This window comes from Dermacentor variabilis, chromosome 5, assembly GCF_050947875.1.
Source record: "Dermacentor variabilis isolate Ectoservices chromosome 5, ASM5094787v1, whole genome shotgun sequence".
Taxonomy (NCBI): domain Eukaryota; kingdom Metazoa; phylum Arthropoda; class Arachnida; order Ixodida; family Ixodidae; genus Dermacentor; species Dermacentor variabilis.
Window position 1 is genome coordinate 140,649,371 of NC_134572.1, and position 17,569 is coordinate 140,666,939.

Genomic DNA, 17,569 nt, shown 5'->3' on the forward strand with positions numbered 1-17,569 from the left:
CCAAGCAGCGAATACTCGGCCGACCAGTGTTGTCGGCCAGTGCATGCCCACACACGCGAGCACCGTTCAGCGGCGGCGGCGGCAGCGTCCTTGCAGCTCCTTCCGGCCTTGCCTGCTGCTCTCAGCGCGTCGAGCTCGTGTATGCATAGCAGCATCCGCGGCGCTCCGCTCTTCGTGTGGCAGTGATGAATAGAGGCTGCCTGAGCGCAGGCCCCCCTACTGCTCGCTCCACCCTGGTCGCGCGACAGGCCAAAGTATATATGTGTAGCAAAAGCCGAGCTAACCTAACCCCGTAATTCGTTTACAAACCGGTTTCGCGGCGAGTGAAATCAGTCAAACAGAGAAGCGGCCGCGGCACTGACCGAGGACGAGGTGTATACGCGGGCGAGGCCCCCCTTAATCTGACTGCTGCCGTGGGTGCGGCGGCGGGTCCCTCAGCCGCGCGCGCGTGCACGGGAGAGTTACGCCCTTAAGCCGATCGGACGAAACATCCCCGCACAGCCCGTGCTCTGCCCGCGAAAGACGCGTTTTCGTCGGGCCAAAAGGTTTGCCATTGCTGGTGGGTGTGCGGAGCTCTTCGCACTCGAGGGATAGACGTGGGCGACAACGGTGAGCTGCGTGCGCATCGATAGCTGTCGCTCCGAGGGTTTTCGTCTCTCGCTTTGCCGCGACCACAGCGTTGCATTTCGGTCCGAGTATAGAACCCTTCCGGGTCGGTGCTGGCCAGTGAACTATGCGATAGTGGATTAGCTGCAGGGCTTCTTAATCATCATCATCATCAGCCTAGTTACGCCCACTGCAGGGCAGAGGCCTCTCCCATACTTCTCCAACTACCCCGGTCATGTACTAATTGTGGCCATGTTGTCCGTGCAAACGTCTTAATGTCATCCGCCCACCTAACTTGCTGCCGCCCCCTGCTACGCTTCCCTTCCCTTGGAATCCAGTCCGTAACCCTTAATGACCATCGGTTATCTTCCCTCCTCATTACATGTCTTAGCTTACATTACAGGTCTCCTCAGGGCTTAGCTGCATGCTAAGCCCTGTAGCGCCCTTACTGCACTGATCTCATTGTTCCATAATGCTGGTGTTCATGGGAAAGGCAGGCAGATGCTTCGCAGGAAGGAACGTGGAATAATCACGTCATTCTTGTGTGACGACTGCTATGACACCTGCTTGGATGACGTGGCGACTGGAATACCGTGTCAAGGCTGTCGATGGGCTAATCTCCTATGTTAGGATTAAAGGATATTTCGTTTTCTCGAGAGAAAATGCGTGCATGAACCATCACCTAGGTGCTATGCGTTCACGATGTCGAGGGTGTATCCACCGCCTAGTACTCGACTGTCGCCAAGCACACTATACTGATACACCGCCTAGAACGAAGACTGCTTTTAATTGGCATGACAATCTCTTCCACTTCCCAAAGTGTTAGGTCCATGGACACCTGAAGTGCATCACAGAAGAACGAAATCTCGAAAGCTTCTTGAAAACGCTGGCATTTATGGTGAATACTGATTTTATTGAATTGTGTGCAATTATATCTCATATGAGCATCTAAGACCTGTCTACCTAAGACAGAGTTGTTTGAGACGAAAACTGCTTTAGAGAGATATTTCGTTTTAGTATCGCGTGTAGTGTTTAGTGTTTTTTTTTTAGATATTACCTACACACTAAGGAAAACTGCACCCGTAAGGGTGTTTTCCCGTGTATATCACTCACACATCTTTAACGCTCATAGAAAGGGTACTTAAGCGAGCTCATACACTCATATGAAAGTGTGAGTTTTTCGATTTGCACACTTCTCCGAATGTGTGTTTCGCAGAAAGGCGGACTACGTTTTATTTTTACAGTGACACCTTTTATTCTTTAACTACCCAAGCCATGCGGAAGTCCGCCGAAACAATACTGAAGTGTTTTGCGAGATGCTTGTAAAAAAAATAAAGCGAAGAAAGCAAAGAGAGCATGTCATCCTGCATTCTGAATGCCGGCCTACAGATTGCCTCGTCGGAATGCCTCGTCTCTCAGCGGACACGAGCAGAGGGAATAATACAGCGTAGCGCCTGTAGGTTCCCTGAAAGGTTGACGGCAGGCTCTTCGGTGCTACGGTTTATCTACAAATCAGCACTAAGGTCAAACAACTAAAGCGAAGCTAGCTTCAAGTTGGAACATGCGAGAAGGAGAGAACAATACAAAGTAGTTGTGTCTTTGCCCTTTAAGACCGGGGCGCGCCACCTCCAAAATAAATTCTATTTTCTTATCGATAGTAGATTGCTCTGCATGCAGCTGCGAATGTTTATTCCAACCGATGCTGCATGAAAGAGCCTTACTTTCGGCGCATAATATTACACTGGCCCCGATGTAACACCGGGAAGACATGCATGCAACCGAAGAACCACGATTGGCTATGATTCACCGACTACTGGCCGGTCAACTATAAAACAACAGCAAGCTGGAACATCATAAACGAAGACAGCGGTAAAATGCAAAAGGAAGGATGCAAAATAAAACCAAACAACTATGTTTTTCCCATTCATAACTCGGGCCGCCATGGATACGGATGAAGAAGCAGCCCGACATCCATCGCCTACTGTGACTATATGACGTGCTCTAACAATGAAATGGCGCAAAGCGCTGGATGCAGATATTTAGGTATTTTTACTTGCTTCAAATACTGAAGGGCCCGAGAAATGCCCAAATTGTTTTGCCCTCAAGTTCTTAAAGTGTGCGTATCGCACAAAACGCCCTTTTGGCAAAGTGAAATTTATGAAGTTGGGCACTGAGGGTGTTCATCAAACGGAATGCAACCATTCACAAAATTTTCAGGGAAAGTAAGGATTGCAAAAAGGGGGTTTAAACGTTCATTCCACCCTCGAGGGTGTAAGTTTCCCGAATGTTTACGGCAAGAATATTTTTTCAGCCATATATTATTAAAGAAGTGAAAAGAAGTAGCTGTCCCCTGCAAACGGAGACAACCCCACTGTTTATTTTTACCCATAGGAAAGAAATAGTTGGGCACGTGTTAATTTGTTCACTCACCACTCTGGCTGTTCTAAGCTGTGGAGCTATTGCAAGCGCCGCTAGTCTATCGCGACAACCTGCACAATTTTTTTCTATTAACGCGAAAGCGCTGAAAGCGCCGTGTCGCAGAAAATCCGGTGTCAGCGCCGGCTTCCCGCCCCGGCTTCCCGGTGAGCGATAATTCCCGTGTATATTTAGGTATACGCGTATACCATGCCTTAGTATATGACATACCATATACGCGGATTACATTGCCACACAGTTCTATCACTAAAGTGGCTCATACTTTGTCTTAAATTCTTGCAAGAGTGAATTGTTAGAATGACAGCCCACAAACAAATGATATGAAACAAAATATCAACAGCCCACGCCTTTCGTGGGAAACCTGCTCAGACTGAAACATTACAAGTGCAAAACTACGAGAGAAACCTGAAAATGGTGTTCCTACTTCTTTTTTTCTTTTGGCGCGGCTGTGTACGACCTCCTGCATCGGCCCACGCAAGACGCGTTGCGCAACCTCTGGGATCGGCCCACGCAAGAGACCGCGTTTCTGCCAGAAAGCTCGCCTTCGTGCATAGCGTTCGCCGCCAGCGTTTCCTCGTAAAGATTAAGGTTACATAAGTTGCACTTACCGCGAAGCGTGAGAACCACTCAGAGATCTTTGAATGCTATCGCGTTCCAGTCTTAAAAGGGAAGATTAGGTGTCCTCCAATTTCTTTTTAACCGATGTCGGATGTAAACTGTGTCAATAGATTTGGCTAGCGCTGGTCCATGCTGGACATGATAAAACCTGAGGAGTCGTTCTTGCGTTCAGCAAATCAATAACCACTCAATAAATGTATTTTTTGTGAACAAATTCGCGTGTCTCATATCCCAGTAAGTGTGTCAACGCCATCATATGCGGCATTGATCCGCTGTTTCAACGCGTCTAGCGGAGGCTAACGTTTAAACACTAGTGATCTGAATACCTTCGTCATTCATGAGAACTGTGGCGGTAATTGAACGTGAGCCCCGGGTACTTTCTTAACGCTGGAGCCGCAACCCACTACACAAGAAGAAATTCTGGAAAACCTTCGAAATATTAATCAGAAAATGCTCGTAACTTGCCATATAATTTTTTTTTCGATTGGCGCTTATTCGTTTGCAAAAGACAGCTCTTTTGACAGATGATAGGTACTTACGCCTTTGCAGATGCCTCAACGTTCTGAACTTGTGTATACGTACCTTCTTCTCACATCATCATCATCCTTCATGAGCCCTTTTCCTCTCCGTATCTTTCCGCCAGTGAAGGGTAGCAGGCTAGAGCAAGGTATTGCTTAGCCCAACTTCTCTGCCTTTCTATAAATAAATGTTTCTCTCTCTCTCCATCACTCTCTCTTTACACTCTCGGTTTACAGCTACAGCGTTCGGTTGCTTGGCAACAGGCAGCGGTTTCGATTCCAGCTGCAGTGGCCTCATCATTTTACTAGTAGGAATCCAAGCGGCCAGAGATGGAGACGTCGCACAGACAATTGAAGGTCGCTAGTGCGGTATCAGGACAAAGCTCTTTGTTGTGCAAAAGACGCAAAAAGAAGATTCTAAGCACTCCACGAATTTTGAGCAATGCAGTCTAGCAATTTGGCCCCTAATGATTATTAAATTGCTTCAGTCGTTTTCAAGGAATGCCGGTGAGTGAAAGGAACGTCTGATGAAGCTGGGGATCGTGCGAGCTATTGGACGCCGCCAACAAAGTTTACCAGTCTGCTTTTCTTCGTCGGGGATTCAAATTTGGCGCAGCGTTGATGTGCTCAATTATTACGATTGGTCGTTTTAACGAAAATGTAAAATTGCACGCTGATCAAGTGGCAATATTAGATGTCTGAATGGCGGATTACCGTGACATGGACAGGCAAGGAAATTAAGCTCGGTCATTGGTTTCTTTCATAGTGGAAAAATTCTAGTTAAAATTGCCAAGCGTAGGCTACCAGAAGCGCTAGAAAGTCATCGCATCTTGTCTTGCCCTCAATTTGGACCACTACACTTCAGTAAAGAATACCCAAACTTCGCCGGAAAAATCTACAACGAGACATGCTTTTTTTTAATTCGTGACTCCTTACTTGACCTCTCAAGATGTTTCGTTTGCCTGTCATTTGCGAATTGCAAGAGGAAAAAGCGATCGAGAAGAGTACTCTACGGTACGTCGTCTTTCTTGCGAAAGTCCACTGATGCATCACTGATTGTCTCTGAATTGCACCGTACGCGACCTATGAGTGCAAAAAGATATGGTTTTTGGCATTCTTCCCCGCGACAGAGGGAAGAGAGAAGGGGGTGGTGCGCAGAAGGAAGCGTGGAGGACCTGTGGGCCCCTCATAATAAGAGAAAGTAAAGCGGTCGAATACACTGGAACTCAGCCGTTAATTAGGACAGGCATTGCCACATCAATTTTTGTGCGTTTTATTGGCTACATATAATCGGAACCTTAAGAGCGCAGCTATTAGGCGCCCGTTCCTCTAACGAGCGTTGGCATCGGCGTCCTTTGGAACCAAGCGAACGAGCACACGAAGCTTGCAAAGCAAACGTGGAGAGTACCGGCGCGGAGGAGGGGGGTAGAAAGACGGCGATATTGAAGAGGGTGCGAGGAGGAAAGTGGAGAAGGATTGTGCTGGGCAACCATGAGGCGCAAAGCTCAGGAAGAGGCGGGAGCGGGAGAAGAAAAGCATAGTGCCGCGCAAGACGGGCTCTGCGCAGACGATGGCTACGAGATGGCGCCAACGTAGCGCAAGTCATCTGTTCACCGATGACACCACGGATACCTTATATGGAAACAAAGCGCTGCATGAGTGGAGGCCTGTCTGGGGCAGCTGCTGCTACCCACGCTCTGCCTCTCGCGATCTCCCGATTAGCGAAGCTGTCGAGCCACACTTCGCTCCGTTTGCAACGTGCCGCAGAATACAGATTATCCGCACCAGCCAATCTATCACGAAATGAAAATTCTTCGCTGAAATTTCACATTAGGGAGTATTGTAATCATCGGTGAATTTTTAGAACTATAATTTCGCTATTCACCCATCCTTTGTAGTCAGATCTGAAGGAAGCCTATGTTCGCACTATGCGTCTTTGCAGATTTAGCACAGCTATTACAGGTTCGCTCTGTATCCTACACTTGATCAAAGCTAAATTTAACCACAGAAAAAGGCGAGTTTAGTTTACTGGCACCACGCTGGCCAATAGAAATGTTCGTGGGGTCGCAATATTCATATAGGGACAGATTACCAGCGAAGTTCTTCAGGCTGTACAGATTGGCTGCATATATATATATATATATATATATATATATATATATATATATATATATATATATATATATATATATATATATATGTATATGCGGCACCACACTACGCCAACACAAGCCCCCACGCGGTAACCGCGCCTCACATGCGTCTGCCGCAACCGCTGCTGCAGCCTCGCCGGCACCTCCGACGAGCGTGACCTTATAACCACAGAAGCGCTGGCCACTAGCACAGTTGGCGTCGCTACACACTTCCCTCTCGCACCTACCCATCTCCATTGCTACAGCGCCGTCACCACACTCTTTCTCCCTCTCCCCTACCCTTCGCCATTCCAGGAGCACAGGCCACGGGCACAGGCGCCGTCGCCACACTCTTTCCCCTCTCCCCCCAAATGCTCGGCTGCTCGCACTCCTGTCCGCGCACAATGTCCCCGGTGCGGCCAAAGTAGCCAAGGGTACGCTGACTGGGAAAGCGCACGGGAAATCTATACGGGGGCTAGAGATGACAAGCTTTGCTGTAAAAGCTGAAGAGCTCATGGCTCGAGATAGTCTCACAACAGACCTCTTTGTCGCTGTAAAAATAGTTATATTGTTTCCTTCGCAAAATCAGTTATTCAGCTTGGCTTTCTCTGCTTATGCACAGCGGGTCTTATTTTCTTATTGTCGCAGATTGCCTTATTCAAGATTCTTGAGAAGTCATGGTCACGGGGTAGGTGTTATGCTAGTATTCTTAATTAAGCATATTTGGCTCATGAACGTATCTACAGAACAAATGCGTTGACCTACTTTCTCCTGATTAAAAGTAATAAAAAGTGGAATGTTCCTTTTTCCAGGTTTAATTTTTTTTCTCAAACTTAGACTGATGTATTTTTGGCAAATAAGTAGAGCGGGGTGAGAGCAAGAGGAACTAAAGAAAGCAATAAAAGCATAACGTATGCGATAATTCTTACCTCGCTAACCGTAAAGCTAGGTAGCTCAAAAGTAAGCCCGGAGTTCTCGAAGAGCCCAGTGAGGAGGTTGACCCGGACGTCGACAATATATGCACACTTTGAATTCGCCAGGCACCCACACAGCCAGTGCTTGTTGCTAGGCTATCCAGCTTGCACGAGAGCGGGCTGCCATCGTAATTCGCCTTGTGCTGGATTTCGACAACACGTGTGCGCCTCTTTGGCAAATGAACAAAACAAAAACAAGTTTAGAACGTACGAGAACAAACAACACTTTCTTAAGGGGAACGCGAATCCGGAGGCGCGTCGGGGCAGCCATTGGCTGTTCGGTGCAACAAAGAAATGCGAATACGGAAGTGCCAGGGCATGAGAAGGGAAGGGAGAGCACGCTGTGTGATATTCAGTATAAATGATACCTCTATGCCCGGCAGCCATCTGAAGCAGGGCCACGAATGCTTACCGGGACCGGGAGACGTACTCAACAGTATGCATAAGGGGAAAGAAACAGAGAAACATAGGGGCTTTGCTTCGCTTTCATGCGTCAGAAAATACGCGCCCGCAGGGGCCAGCAAGAAAAAGGCATAGCTCTACCTGTTTAAGTGTGAAAAAGTGGTGCCCAGTCACCGCAGTGCACCGTCAACAACCGCCGAGGACCGGCGGCTGCCACGTCCGTCACGTCGTGGTGAGCGTTCATATCCCGCACTTTTGAAACGGCTGTCTCGCATAACCACTGGTTACTCCGATTGGTTCCGCCGGTAACAAAAGCGATCGCGGTCGCGGTTCCACTTTTGGTGTGCAAAGGGAAGCAAAAAAATAAGGTGAGTGTTAAAAAAAAAAAAGACGTGTAGGCTAGGGCAAAAGCAGTTGAAGTGGGAAGGGGGGAGGGGGGGCGCTGGGAATGTGTGACAGCGAAACGACCGAGCTGCGCGTGCGGGTAGTGCAAAGGCGTGGTGTTCTTCATTCTCCTTTCCCGTCGTCAGAGCCACAGTTTCTTCTCGGTGCATCCTCCCGTGGTGCCCCGGACGTTGTTCCAGCTTCTCTAGCCTAAATGCCAACTTGCGGCCCTCCAATTAGGCAGGCCCGCCGATGGGAGCGACCCTCTCGCTGCCCTGCACGTTCGAAAGAGTGGCGCGCGGGGCCGTGCCAAACTGAAAACAAACTTTGCGCAACTAAGCGTGCGTCGTCGAACTTCCTCGTTCGTTTACGCTTCGAGCCTGTTCGCAAAACAAGCGACGGGGGCTTCCGCGGCGTTTCTGCGGCGCGAATGACGAGCTCTAGTGAGAGGGAAGCGCGGAAGGAGTAGAGGAGGGTATAGTGAAGGGGGTAGGAAAGGGGGTGGTCAAAGCCCCGCGCGCGAAGATTAGCACATCACGCCAGCGAAACGCCGGCGACCTGCGCGCTCATCGAATGGCAGGTCGGAGAGCATGTTCGCAACGTTTCGGGTCAGCACCGGAGCGCAACGCGAGCCTAGCTGCATCCTTCCCCTACTTCGCTTCAGCCCAGAGATACCCTTTATGTTTTTGCTCTTTTTTTTTTATTCTACATTTTTTTTTTCGCTACGCAACCTGGCAATCGCGCTCGAGAAAATTGTGGTCCATGCGCGAACACGCGCGTCGAGCAGAGGACGACGAATATAAGGTTGCGTGAGGCGTACAGCGTTACGGACTCAATGTGTCACATGTCATTGCTCTGAGCAGCACACTTTTTCTTAGACGCCCAGCATGTCTTTCTTTGTTGCCGTATTCTTTACCCCTCTGCGTTGCTTAAGAAAAGTAATAAAACGTCCGTGAAACTTGTCCCGTGGTTTGTGCTGACCGTTTGTCCCAGATAAGACTTCCGGTTGGACGTATAGTAAATATCATCGGTAAATGCTCTGCGACGCAGTCACGGCTACGATTTCTCCAATATGCCTCTACCACCCTGTCGGCTTCCATCACAAGTCCAGTTGGTACGTCGAATGAATCTGACGAGCGCCTACTCTCGTCCTCCATATTGCGGTACTCTTCGCATTAGGGTTGTGCAATATTATGAAGCGAGAAGTCTCGCTTTTAATCTTTCATTGCGATAGTAATTGTGTACCTCCAGGCACGAATGGGTGCAACGCCGAGTCACAAAGCAAGTGGAAACGCTTGGTAATCACGCTACACGTCCACACCTGTGCTGTGTGACTTCTGGTATGTAGCTGGCAGGACGCTGTTCCTTCTACCCAGCAGGAGTCGCTTTGCGCGCGCCGTGGAGTGCACGTCTCGTACCGCCATAGAGTTACAACACCGTCTGAGAAGTCCAAGCGCTACGTCAAACATTGCGATCGCTGTTCGCCTGTGAGCGAAACGGCCTTTTCTTTTTTTGAAAAAGTACCATACTGCTAGTCTAACCACGTTAGAGAGATAAGAGAAGGAGAAGGCAGGAATGCTAATAAGGAAAGCGCTTTTTTCGCTACCCTACGCTCCGGAAATGGTAAAAAAGAATATAAAAGATGAGAGAGAGAGAGAGAGAGAGAGAGAGAGAGAGAGAGAGAGAGAAAGAGACAGGGTGAGCGAGGAAGTGAAGGATAGGTGTGAAGGATAGGTTAGGTGAATGAAGACTAAATCATCAAGAAAGCCATCATTAGTTAGCCACACTTTAATATGTGTTGGCGGCATCAGAACGGGAGAGATTGACGAAGAGGAACTAGACGCAACATTATGCTAACATGGGCAGAGATGTTGAAGCGTCATACTCGAGTGTTTGTTTATTAAGTGTGTAGTCTAACACACGTAGTCGTTGCATCAGTGCCATATGGCTTTCTCGACTTACACATTCTAGTCTCCTCTATTCATTGTTAAAGGTACTCCTGAAGCATATGTTGTGATGCTCGACACAACTCTTAGAGGTCAAATATACTGGCTGTGCTCATGAAATCTAATTTTTACTAAAGATGCTGGCGTCTTTCGCCATTCACAATTGTCATGGTGAAATTCGATCTCATCGAGAGTGAAGGAACGGTAGTCTGAAGAGGTAACGTTTGGGAAAAAAGGAGAAAAAAAAGATCTCCCCATTATCGCTCTGTCTGGATACCTTAGTCAATCTCTTGTATCGAACTCACGCGATTTTGGCCTAAATAATGGCAGTGTGCTGCTGAATTGAGCGTTTCTCCGACTTCATTCATATTACTTTATAAAAGTGCTAATTCTGAAGTGTAATAAAAATGTGCCAATTTCTAATAGATAACTAACTTTCCGCGTGTCTTAACAAACACGGAGCATGATCACTTAGCTTGATGACTTGGTTTTGGATCGGCGCATTCTAAGTCGTTCACGGTTCCGCTTGAACTTATTTCAGGCCCGCCAATTCTCATATCTACTAATGGGCAAATAAGAGAGCCCATGTGTTTATGCGAATACTTGCCTAATATAACAATATATTTTCGTTTCTGTGGAACTACCACTGAGGGAAATCCCAACTTGTTCGCATCTAATTATCAGGCGCCTAATAAGACAGCTTCACGACAATCACTTGACGTTGTACTTGCCAGTTAGCCGTGCTGTATTCAATGTCCGTCTCGGTGGTTATTCCACAGATATCTGAGCAGGACCCACATTAATCAAACCGTTTGAATGATTGCATTCAATGTGAGATGGACGACTAGAACCCGGTTCTCTTTCGGTAATTTACTTTTTTCGTTTCAGAATAAGGCAATCCATTTGTTAGTGGCCCTGTATAAATACTGGCACCTTCTCCAAGCTAGTTTGTCAAATAGATTCCGCTGCTTGAGACAGACTTTGAAACTGGTGCAGGAGAGACCTTTCTTGTCCGCTCGGGGCTCAGTAATTCTACCCCCTAAAATAAAGAGTTTACCAGAGAACTCAAGTTGGTTTAGGCACATATTATTATTGGCTATAGGTTGCACATACCGCAAATATTTATGGCTTCATTGGCTGTCTATAAAATAAGAAAAGCAGGCTTTAAACCCAAGGACCCACAAATTTGTGCCAACCTAGCAACATGTTTTTAATATGAGTCTCATGTCTTTTATTGTTCAGTTGGAAAGTTTCCTAACATGTGCGCATATATCTTCGAAGAGAAAACTCGAAGACGTTTTTCGCGTTTCACATAATTTAACGTAACTCTGCGTGCAGCGTTGCATGTCTTGTGGTCTTCATGTACTTTAGAGCATTGCAGCGAGAATAGCTTGTAAATTATAATTTGTCGTAATGTGTAAGAGAAAAATTGAAGTGGTTGTTTTAAGGAGAGAGTACTGGTTATTTAGTTATGCTTAAAAGACTGCGCGAAGGAAAAGCATCAGGAATTGATTCCACGAATATGAAGCAGCAAAACAAGATGCATCGCTCGATTTGCGCATGAGACAGTAGCGAGGGAAACAAAGCAACAACGCGGCGCAGGTTCTGGCGAACTTTCGTCCGATAAATTATTCCTGCAGTTCGTTTCACCTCAACTAAACTCAGCAGTGTCAAAAGTACGCAACTCTATTATGCAAGTTTTTATTTCAGCGGTCCTCCTCGGCTAACGTTCTAATCTCACTCCTGTGGTTTTAATGCTTTAGATTGCGATGGAGTCTTCTGTTTGCTTTCGTCTTCGAATACGGAAATCGCCTAACCGCACGTTTCTCCATCGATTTATCTGAACCTCATATTCTTGGCTGTCGGAAAAGAATGGGAAAGTTTTCGAACCAACTATTGCGTCAATCGAAAGCGAGTGGCCACTGATAAGAAAACGTTTCTAAATAATGCCCTTCTTTTCAGGAGATCCAACTCATATTTCAAGTGCCTCTCTATTCAAATCGAGAGTTTGGTAACTTTACCGTAGCGTAGCTTTATATTTATTCTTATTTTTGTGCACGGGTGTAAGGAGAAAAGGTGACGGAGAAGCCATTTCCGCCTGCGTTCATCTTTGCTGAATAATGTATGCCTTCAGAGAAAAAAAAACATCTGCCGACTCTACAGGCTCTCCAGGCCAGTAGGAATTGTAAATTGTAAAAGTTGTAAATTAAGTAAAGTCCCTACTTCCTCCCTCACGGTCTCCGCACACTTGTCTGGCCCTAAAATGGCGCGTTCCAAAGTGCCTTACGCCGTGTGCTGCACGGGACGGGACAATTTCGGGACGGTGAGTGTTCGGCTAAACATGCACAATGGCGACATTTACTTTTTTCTTCTGAAGGTGACAACATCGCTGCAGATTAGGTTGTGAAGCTGGTCTTCGTCAATTCCGCCTTCCCCACAACGCCAGGCTATCCAATGAAGGTGTTAATTGTCGTAATCCTTTGCGAATACTATTCCCATTTCGCGGTGTAACTTTTTATGGGCTCGTTCCAGTAGCCGTTGCGGTTGGCGATGGTGTCCGCCACTGCCGGTGTCCGGTGCCCGTAGCAGCTATCTCTCGGAATGCGAAAACCAATACCCACTTCCTGCCTGAATGGAGCCCAGGGCCGCTGCGTGGGAGTCAGATTGTTCTACCACTCAGGCACACAATCGCTTTGTAGCTTGCAGCGGGAAAATGCCCTACAAACGCGTCCTATAGCACGCGAGCAGACACGGATGGATGGATGGAAGGTAGGAGCGTCCCCTTTGAAATGGGGTGATGGCAGTTGCCACCAAGGTCAGCTTTTTATTTTTGTTTAACTGTGTTGTGAGCTATTAAAATTTGCGATTTTCTTTAAATAAGCCTTCCTACACATTTAACCTTATGTTACCTCTCTGCTTTTGAGCCACGAATCCTCCAGTCGCTTTTTGCTAATTTCCACCGCATACTTATTTACACGACTGTTGTTATCTCTGAACCCTAGTGCCTCGGGAAGCGTGACTGTGCCCCCATCAACATCCGGAAGGATACCATCAAATTTTTGTATGAGGTGTCCTATTGTTTCTACAGATTCACCACACACAGTACATGTGTCTTCTTCTTCGTTAAATTTCTTTTTATAGCTCCGCGTTCTAAGACATCCTGACCTAGCTTCAGAGAGTAAGGCACTGCCTCTTGAGTTATCATAAAACGCTTCCTTCCTGATCTGCTGTTTCCAGTATCGATATAGTTCCACACTATATTCCACACGAGATGCGACGTGCGCGCTACGTAGTGTCGATGCGTGAACATTTTGCATTGCACTAGCGTATTATTACACCAGGTAGAGCGCCATGTAGCAAATGCATATGTAGCGGTAAAAGGCAGTTGAAGAAGGTTTGAGGAAGGAGTTTAAGCAGATGCTAGAAAAATACTAGAAAATATACGCTAGAACAATGCTAGAAAAAATGTACATTGTGTACCCGATCAAGCTGTTCTAGGTGACCGCCGCGTTTGAAAGGGGATGCCAATAGATGCTAATCATCATTGGCATCGTCTCGTGCCACTTGCCTTGCAATGTGCGATTCGCGCCGCGTAGCGTCAATACGTGCGGCGTTTGCATTGCATTTGCGTATTATTGCACCAGGTGGCACGCCATGTAGCAGTTGCATAGGTAGCGGTGCAAGGTAAATATAGAAGTCTTGAAGAAGAAAACAAAGATTATGGAGATGTATGAATGCTGGCGTAATTCATAACATGCACGCCATACCTGATGTATTCAAGCAGGCTAGTTGACTGTTACACTCCCGTTTTAAAGGGAAAAAGATTCTGCAACGTCGAAGAAGAAAATAAAATAAAACTAACCACATTTTACGTCCTCTTCTAGGAATGTCAAGCTTACTGTACATAAGGCGATAACTATATCATTCGCATTAGGGGCATTAAAATAGTTAAATTTTCTAATGTAAAGCGAGACGACTATAGTAGAAAAACGACCTTCGAATACAAAATCTAATATGAATATATATTGTAAAGTGCTACTTTGGAGGAACCCGGAAGAAGGCAAAAGAAGAGGTAGAAGTAAGCGAAGTGCTGAATGCCCAAACAACGATGTCACTATGAGGTTCGGCAAAAGTGAAGGAATCCGGATTAATTTTGACAAGCAGGGGTTCTTTAACGTGGTCCTAAAGTCTAAGAACGCGAGCTTTTAACCATTTCGCCCCCTTTGAAACCCAGTCAACAATGCCGTGATCTAACCGGCGAAGTTGGGCTTAGGAGCACAACGAATATTTCAAATTTCTAACCAAACACAGCGAAATGTAAAGGCAGTATGAAGCCCTTGTCACTACCCACGGCTCGTTCGCGTCATTCGATACGCCTCATTCCGCAAACCTGAATTTCAGTCAAGACTATATGGGGTATTCATTTTAAAGTTTTACGGCGTTTCAAGTAAGCGTAATTCTTGTCCTTGAGCTAGATTATTGAAAGCGTCGGCCATTATTACCAAGAGGAATGGAAATTACACATTCAACAATTTATCCAAAATTCACTAATTGATTTCCTGGGTAATTACTTTGCGGCACATATTGCAATTTATGAATTGCAGCCGGTGAGTTAGCAAGGCGTGTCCAGCTGGAAGGAACTTCCAGAATGGCGCCAGCTTCGAGGTGTTATTCTTTAATGTGCGGGACAAAATACATAGGCATTCCAGTTACTTTCGTGCCGCAATGAGTAAAAGCCCGTTTTGGTTAAAAGATTAAGTGGAACAACAATGCATTTTTACGATGAGTTTGATGGTGCATAAGTCAAGACTGGTGTCATTCTGGAAGTTCATTATAATTGGATATTCCTTGCAACCTCACCTGCTACAATTCATAGATTGCCATATGTGACGTACAGTAACTAATTAAGAAGTTATTTTGCAAATTTTTCTTAATTCGATGAATATGTGTTCCCCTTTTTCATGCAAGTAATGCCCGCCTTTCTGAATAAACCAATGCAACTACTACAATTTGGTTAACTCTAAATCAGCTGTTTTTTAAGAATTCTGTAAAACTTAAAAATGATCACCGCGTATAATAATGACAGTAATAAAACAAACGAACAACACATTGCCAGATGCGCGTAACAAAATGTAGTGAAGGAGCTAACTGCAATACTAAAGCACTTGCTGCCTTAGTTTGCCCAAATTGAGGCAGCAAACTTGTAGGCTACCTAAGGCTGCTATTGCGTCCTTAACGACGGGAAACCGTTGTATGGAAATGACCTCCTCTGAGCGTTCGCTGAGGAGCTGGTTCGTGTAGGATACTGGAAAACTAATTTAAATAATTGGTTTTAACGGTGACAGAACCACGATCTCACTATGCAGGCACGCCATATTGAATGACTCCGGATTAATTTGAGTCAGCTGGCGTTCGTTAACGTGCACCTGAATCGAAGTGCACGAAAATTCTTGCATTTCGACCCCGTCGAAATGTGACCGCCATGGCCGGGATCGAACCTGCGACCTTCTAGCTGAACAACGAAACGTTATGTAGCCACTGGGATACCTCGGTAGGTTCGTATGTGTGTAATACAATCGCGCTTTTCGTGTAGCAGAATCACTCGAAAGATCATCAACTTGCATTGATCTTTCGCCCTGTAGTCTCCAACCGCCGCTGCTCTTTCTTATAACATTTCAATAGAACGAATATTGGACGAATTCGAATAGCGAATTCTCCAAATCAATACTGTCACGTGGTAGTGACGTTAAAGAACACAGTAGCAGTACTGTGAAAGACAGAACTAGCTTTTATTGGGCGAACCTGTGCCCACAAAACAGGCTACACGTAAAGCACAACGAAAGCGGCGAACACAGGCGGCGATCGTCGAAAATCTGATCAGCGGGTCAAGCGCGTCCGCTTTTATAGATCAGTCGTCGAATGTTTCAGAGTAACCGCTGGGACCCGCGTGCCTTCCACAAAGTTCTCACTATTCGCGTCATGCGATGAAATCTGATAACACAAGGTTCGGCGACAACAGATAGCCGGATAGAAGCATCGATAACTTTCCAGAAACTTCGGATACATGCAGGCGCGTCCCGCGCTGTGCGATAACACTTGTTAGGCGGCCAAACGTGGTCGCCCGATAAAGATAAGTACACGTGTCAATACCAAACACTGTATGATTCGTATTCTAGATTTAGTCCATTCGAACACTCCAAGTTGTCACACTACGATACGTTGAAGACCACAGATCCACGTGTGTCGTGCTACATTACAATATTTCGCAAAATTTCTCTCGAAACAGTTCTCTAGCCACGTTTCACTCCCTGTGTGACAGCTCCCGCATCACGTCAGCTCGCACACTAGAACGAAGTCTATGCAATATTTTCCGTTGCCTTTTCTCGAACTTACGTTTTCGGTGTGAGCAGTTCACGATAGGAAGAGAAATCCACCATTGACAGGCTTTCTTGACAGACAGCCGCTGCAATCTCGTTCCAAGAGTACAAAATAAATGTTCAAGGAAAAATCGCAGGCGCTCTGAACAAAGTGGAACTTTTTTTTCTTTCTCTTCGATTAGTTAGGCCCATCTTCCGTCGGAGCGTCAATTCTGCCTTCGCGCTTTTCACCCTGTCCGGGAAACAATAAAATCGATCTTCACGCCCGATGAGCCTTGCTTCGGCCCGCGAACCTGTTCGCGTCGCTCGCGTGTGTTCGCCGTTGGCGCGACCGAATGGTTGTTTAAAGGCCCTCCTTCGAGAGCCTACAGGCCCGGCACCTGCACGCTGTTGACTCGAAGCGTTCTTCGCCAAACAACTGGCAAACACTGAGTTCTTTCTGCGCTAAGGCCTCGCCGCCTGACTTCTAAGAAGCGGCGCTTATTGAGAGGCTCCTTTGTTTACACGCGAGCTGCGACAAGTGGACGGCGCACTCGAGTAGCCCGACGTTAATGAAGAAATGTAAGGTCGACCGGCAGCGCACGACCTGGAGAAAGCGAAATGTAGCGGGAATCGGCAGAGAGAGAGAGAAAGACGGTGTGAGAAGAAAGAAGTGGTGGAGAGGAGGTGCAATGTAGGGTCTGGCGACGGCTGTCAGTCCGACGAGCCATGACGCTGGACGACATTACGTGCGTATCAAGTGCGCTTGCGAGCGCATCGCGCCGGTGGCCGCTTGTTCACCGATGGAACGCGCATCGTGCGCGTCAGCGCAACTAGGACAAAGCGCTACGACTAAAGACGGCGAGGGTGGCGTCTGGTCTGTGCTCTTGTTGCCGTGCTCGATTGAAACAAATGTCGGATAGAAAACGAGCGCGCCGCTTTCGCGAACCAAATGAATGTACTTGATTAGCACCAATAAAGAAAGTGGTGTTTATTGAGTCAGTAGGTTTACACTTTGTTAATAGCTTTCGGTGAGAACAAAGTTCGACGTCGCGCCGTACGTAGCGACCAGACAGAAAGAGGGGCAAAGGGAACGTCGCTACATTCTTCGAATGCATCAACTATAGTCAGGAGCACGTTGCTTCCGTCTTCTATAATGAACAAACACAGTAAGTTCACTTGTTTGATCACAAACTG

General features: G+C 46.8%; 1 long non-coding RNA gene across 3 annotated transcripts in view; it reads right to left on the reverse strand.

The window, feature by feature from the left end:
* Positions 1-16,925, reverse strand: part of LOC142581985 (uncharacterized) — a 41,549-nt gene extending 24,624 nt beyond the window's left edge. For 2 of the 3 annotated variants that reach the window (XR_012828341.1, XR_012828340.1), the window contains exon 1: positions 4,243-4,327. This is a non-coding gene — a long non-coding RNA (uncharacterized LOC142581985). Of the gene's footprint in view, positions 1-4,242; positions 4,328-16,409 lie in introns of those variants that run through there. The other variant, XR_012828342.1, reaches the window with a different exon arrangement.
* Between the last annotated feature and the right edge of the window lie 644 nt (positions 16,926-17,569).